At 43.1% G+C, this 6,214-nt stretch overlaps 1 pseudogene; it reads left to right on the top strand.

The window, feature by feature from the left end:
- Window positions 1-957: 957 nt before the first annotated feature.
- On the top strand, window positions 958-5,121 carry LOC124985595 (uncharacterized; annotated as a pseudogene).
- Window positions 5,122-6,214: the final 1,093 nt, after the last annotated feature.

Genomic DNA, 6,214 nt, shown 5'->3' with positions numbered 1-6,214 from the left:
AAGGTTCTGGAAAACTAAGAAATATGATGATGTTGGTTGGTTGCTTCTGGCTTCACTGGACAAAGTAACAAAGGAGAATGATGAGGTCAGAAATTCAGTTTCTCAGCTGCAGACGTGCTTAATAGATCTGAAAGTTGCTTGGTGTGTTCTGAAGGATACTCTTCTGTCTTGTAGTCATAGGGCTGAGGTTGCTGAAAACCAAACACAAACCCTCATCCTGCAATTGGCTTTTAGGAAAACAGTTTAACTCTCAGCCTTGGAATATGTCTGTGGTTAAAGTGAGAGCGCTGCTTGGAAAAGAATGGAATCCTGCAAGTTGGGATGGTGATATACAGGAGGAGCCTGAAGGGATTTGGGAAGGTGAACCCCCATATTCTGATGAGTTTGTTTTACCAGAAGTTGTTGAGGTCCCACCATTAGCCATGACTGAGGCATCCCTATCCCCACCCTCTGGGGCATTGACTTCCCCACCCTCCCTGGAGGGAACTAATCCTGTTTTGCTTATGGAACAGTAAAAAACCTTCTGTAATTCAGCTACTCAGCATGAAAATGTTAATACTCCTCAGGGCCCACCCTCACCACCCACTTTTGACTCCAGGCCTATAGCTTGATCCAAATCTAAGCAGGTCCCTAGAGGTGAGGTATACTACACTCCGAAGAAACTTCTTCAGTTTTCTAATTCATATAAGCAGAGGTCTGGGGAACTTGTGTGGGAATGAATTTTAAGGATGTGGGATAATGGTGGAAGGAACATAAACTTTGATCAGGCTGAATTTATTGATATTGACCCATTAAGCAGAGATTCTAGATTTAATGTTATAGCTCACGATGTTAAAAAATGTACTAATAGTTTGTTTGGCTGCTTGACTAAAGATGGCCTACTATAAATGAGCTGAAAATGCCTGACATCTTTGGTTTACTGTTGATAAGGGAATTCAGAGACTCAGAGAGATTGGAATGCTGGAGTGGATCTATCATGTACAACCTTCTCCTCCAGAGCTGGGGAGTCCAGAAGATGTGTTTCACCAAAACTCTAAGAAACAAATTTGTGATGGGAGTACCAGCATCCTTGAGATTGATCAATTGGAAGACTCAAAGGCAATAGGAAAGATTGGATCTCGGGGAGGAAGAGGCCAAGTGGCAGTCCTCAATCGCCAAAGACAGGGTGGTTGTAGTTACCATAATGGACAGCAATGGGAAAGATTGGATCTCGGGGAGGAAGAGGCCAAGTGGCAGTCCTCAATCGCCAAAGACAGGGTGGTTGTAGTTACCATAATGGACAGCAAAGGAGAAGAAATGGACACAATGTTCTGACTCATGTAGATCTCTAACATTGGGTAATTAATCATGGTGTTTCTAGAAGCCAAATAGATGGGAAATCCACCAAATTCTTACTTGACTTAAACAAGCAGAAAAATTCCAGGGCAAATGTACAAAAGTCTTCCCTAGATCATAACAGCAGAGAATCACAGTCCCTCAACCACTTCCTGGATTTGGGTCAATTTACCTATCCAGAACCTCTTTTTTTTTTTTTTTTTTTTTTTTTTTTGGTGCTGGGGATTGAACCCAGGGTCTTGTACTTGTGAGGCAAGCACTCTACCAACTGAGCTATATCCCCAGCCCTATCCAGAACCTCTTGAATGAAGGGAAGCCAATGTCCCCTTGAGGAAAGACTCTGGTATAGTACCAAAAATCTTTACTGTTAATTTTTCTCTCATCCTTCCCCAAAAGGACCTAAAGCCTTTTACCAGGGTAACTGCATTGGAAAAAGGCAATGATAAGACCTGTCAGGGACTACTAGATACAGGTTCTGAATTGACATTGATTCCAGGAGATCCAAAAATACTATTGTGGTCCTAAAAGTAGGGGCTTATGGAGGTCAAGTGATTAATGGAGTTTTGACCAAGGTCTGATTTACAGTGGGTTCCATGGGCCCCCGAACTCATTCTGTGGCTATTTCTCCTGTCCTGGAATGTATAATTAGGATAGATATACTTAGCACTTGGCAAAACTCCCACATTGGTTCCCTAACCCATGGAGTGAGGGCTATTATGGTGGGAAAGGCCAAATGGAAGCCTCTGGAGTTGCCTATTCCTGAGAAAATAGTGAATCAAAAGCAATACCACATTCCTGGAGGGATTGCAGAGATTAGTGCCACCATCAAGGACTTGAAGGATGCAGGGGTGGTGATTCCCACAATATCCCCATTTAACTCTCCTATTTGGCCTGTGCAGAAGACAGATGGGTCTTGGAGAATGACAGTTGATTATCGTAAGCTTAATCAGGTGGCAACTCCAATTGCAGCTGCTGTACCAGATGTGGTTTCTTTGCTTGAACAGATAAATACATCTCCTGGTACCTAGTATTGATTTGGCAGATACTTTTTTTTTCTCTGTCCCCGTGCATAAGGACTACCAGAAACAATTTGCTTTCAGCTGGCAAGACCAGCAATACACCTTTACCATTCTTCTTCAGGGGTATGTCAATTTTCCAGCACTGTCACAGCTTAATTTGTAGAGATCTTGATCATCTTTCTCTTCAACAAGGTTTTATACTGGTCCATTATATGTTGATTGGACCGACTGAGCAGGAGGTAGCAACCACTTTGAACTTGCTAGTGGAGTATTTGCATATCAGAGGATAGGAGATAAATCCCACTAAAATTCAGGGGCCTTCAACTTCAGTAAAATTTCTAGGAATTCAGTGGTGTGGGGCCTGCTGAGATATTCCTTCTAAGGTAAAGGATAAGTTGTTGCATCTGGCCCCTCCTACAAATAAGAAAGAAGTACAATGCCTGGTGGGCCTATTTGGATTTTGGAAGAAGCACATTCCTCACTTGGGTGTGTTACTTTGGCCCATGTACTGAGTGACTAGAAAAGCTTCTTGCTTTGATTGGGTTCCAGAACAGGAGAAGACTTTACAACAAGTCCAGGCTGCTGCATAGGCTCCTCCATGACCCAGCAGACCCATGATACTCGAAGTATCAGTGGCAGATAGGGATGCTGTCTGGAGCCTTTGGCGGTGCAAAGGTGAATCACAGAGGAGGTCATTGGAATTTTGGAGCTAGGCCCTGCCATCATCTTCAGACAACTACTCTCCCTTTGAGAAACAGCTCTTGGCCTGCTACTGGGTCTTAGTGGAAACTGAACACTTGGCCATGAGCCACAGGTTGCTATGTGACCTGATCTACCCATCATGAACTGGGTGTTATCTGACTCACCAAGCCATAAATGTGGAAGTGTGCAACAGCACCCCATCATCAAGAGGACGTGGTACATACATGATTGGGTGCGGGTGGGACCCAAAGGCACAAGTATGTTGCATGAAAAATGACCCAAGTGGCCATGGTTTCTATTCCAGCTGCAGTGCCGTCTGTCTCTCAGCATGAACCTTTGGCTTCATAGGGTTTGCCTTATGATCAATTAACAGAGAAAGAGAAGACTAGCACCTGGTTCACGGGTGGTTCTGCACAATACGCAGGTACTACCCGGAAGTGGACAGCTGCAGCACTGCTGCCCCTTTCTGGAATGACCTGAAGGACAGTGGAGAAGGAAAATCTTCACCGTGGGCAGAATTTCAGGCACTGCATCTGGTTGTTCATTTTGCCTGGAAGGAAAAATGGCCAATGTGTCACTGTACACCAACTCATGGGTCATAGCCAATGATTTGGCTAGCTTGTCAGGGAACTGGAAAGAACATCATTGGAAAATTGGTGACAAGGCCATTTGGGGAAGAGGTATGTGAATAGACTTCTCTGAATGGGCAAAGAATGTGAAGTTATTGGTGTCTCATGTAAATGCCCATGAAAAAGTGACCTCAGCAGAGGAGGTTTTTAATAATCAGGTAGATAGGATGAACTGATCTGTGGATAGCAGTCAGCCTCTTTCCCCAGCCACTCGTCATTGCCCAATGGGCTCATGAACAAAGCGGTCATGGTGGCAGAGATGGTGGTTATGCTTGGGCTCAGCAGGATGGATTTCCACTCACCATGGATTTGGCTATAGCCACTGCTGAGTGCTAAATTCGCCAGCAGCAGAGACTGACATTAAGCCCCTGATATGTCATTACTTTTTAGGGAGATCAGCCAGCAACCTGGTGGCAGGTTGATTATATTGGACCATATCCATGATGGAAGAGGCAGCGTTTTGTCCATACTGGAATAGACACTTAATCTGGGTATGGATTTGTCCTCCCTGTACAGAGTCCTTCAGTCCAAATGACCATTCGTGGACTTACAGAATGCCTTATCCATCCTCTTGGTATTCCTCACAGCATTGCTTCAGATCAAGGAACTCACTTCAAAGTCAAAGAAGTGAGGTAATGGGTTCATGCCATGGGATTCACTAGTCTTACTATGTTCCCCACCATCCTGAAGCAGCTGATAGAACAAAGGAATGGACTCTTGAAGATGCAATTACAGCACCTGCAAGGTTGCAATACCTTGCAGGGCTGGGGAAAGGTTCTTCAGAAGGCTGTTTATGCTCTGAATAAGCATCCACTGTATGGTACTGTCTCTCTTATTGCTAGAATTCATAGGTACAGGAGTCAAGGGGTATAAACAAGAATGGTATCACTCACCATTACCCCTAGCAACTCACTAGGAAAGTTATTGCTTCTTGTCCCTGCAACCTTATGCTCTACAGGCCGACGTCTTAGTTTCAGAAGGAGGAATGCTTAGGTCAGAGATACAACAATGGTTTCATTAAAATGGGAGTTAAGGCTTCCTCCTGACCATTTTGGACTCCTCATGCCTCTAAGTCAACAGGCTTTGAAGGGAGGTTTGGTGCTGGTGATGGTGATTGACCCAGATTACCAAGGGAACATGGGACTGTTACTCCACAATGGAGGTAAGGAAGCATACTCCTGGAGTGCAGGAGATTCCTTAGAGTGTCTCTTGGTATTCCCCTGTCCTATTTCTAAGGTCAATGGGAAACTACAAGAACCCAATCCAGGCATGATGACAAATGTCTCAGACCCTTTAGGAATGAAGGTGTTGGTCAAGAGCCAAGACTTGCTGAGGTGCCTGCTGAAGGTATAGGGAACACAGAATGGGTAGTAGAAGAAGGTAGTTATAAATACCAACTATGGCCATGTGACCAGTTACAGAAATAAGGATTGTAATTGCCATGGATATTTCCTCCCTATTCTGTGGAGAATATGTCTATGTATACTTACACATGCATTAAGAGGAAATGTTTGTTACTCTTCTGTTATTCATCATATAATGTAGGATTGATTCACTTAACATCAGTAATGTTTCTGTCTTTCTATTTTGGGGAGAGAACTAGTATGTTTTTGGTTGTGTGAAAGATAGTTATGTTAGTAGAATTATGAACCATTAATTTGGAGATTATGTATGATGTGAAGAGTCACATTTGGATATCAAGTTGACAAGGGGTGAATTGGAGACCCTCCCTAAGCGTGGGCAGCATTTCCCAATAGGATGGTGGCTTGGATGGAATAAAAGTTGGAAGAACAAGGAAGCAGATGTAGATGCAAGCTCAACTCTTCTTGAACAGGTTCTTGATTGCTGCTTCCATCATCTAAGGATCTCGTACTCTGGCTCCTTCACTCTTCCAGAGTGGACTCTCCCAGTGATTTGATTCTCCAGATAATTTCCAGAAGCCCTGGTCTCAGACTAGTGTAGCACAGTTGATTCTTCTCGTTCTTGGGGCTTCCACCTCTTGGACTACACAGCTACTTGTTCTTCTAGTTCTCTAGCTTGCAGACAACCATTGTAGACTATCCAGTTTCTGGTTGTGTAAGCTAATCTGGTAAGTTCCTTTTTATAATCAAACTTCCTGTTGATTCTGTTCCTCTAGAGAACTCTGACTAATATAAACTTTGATTCTAATTATTTCCTGTCTTCTGCTGCTTTTGGTGTTTATTTGTTCCTCTTTTTCTAGGACTTTGAGACATAATGTTAGGGATTTTTTTTTTTTTTTTTCTATTTTCAATTCTTTTAATGAACGAGCTCAATGCAATGAACTTTCCTCTTAGAACTCCCTTCATAGTGTTCCAGAGATTTTTATTTCTTTCATGTAGCTTTTATGCTTCTCACTCTAGCAAGATCTCTTCCTTTGTTTCTCTCTACCTCAATGATTATTGTGCCTGAATCACTCCAAATTGCCTTTTTTTTCTATTGAAAACCTCAAGTTTATGTCAGGAAGTGAGTTAAAAACCTTAGAATAAGACAAAACAGACAAGAGAGACA

The sequence above is a fragment of the Sciurus carolinensis genome, chromosome 5 (assembly GCF_902686445.1).
Source record: "Sciurus carolinensis chromosome 5, mSciCar1.2, whole genome shotgun sequence".
In the NCBI taxonomy this organism is placed as follows: domain Eukaryota; kingdom Metazoa; phylum Chordata; class Mammalia; order Rodentia; family Sciuridae; genus Sciurus; species Sciurus carolinensis.
This window is presented reverse-complemented; position numbering and strand designations above follow the sequence as displayed.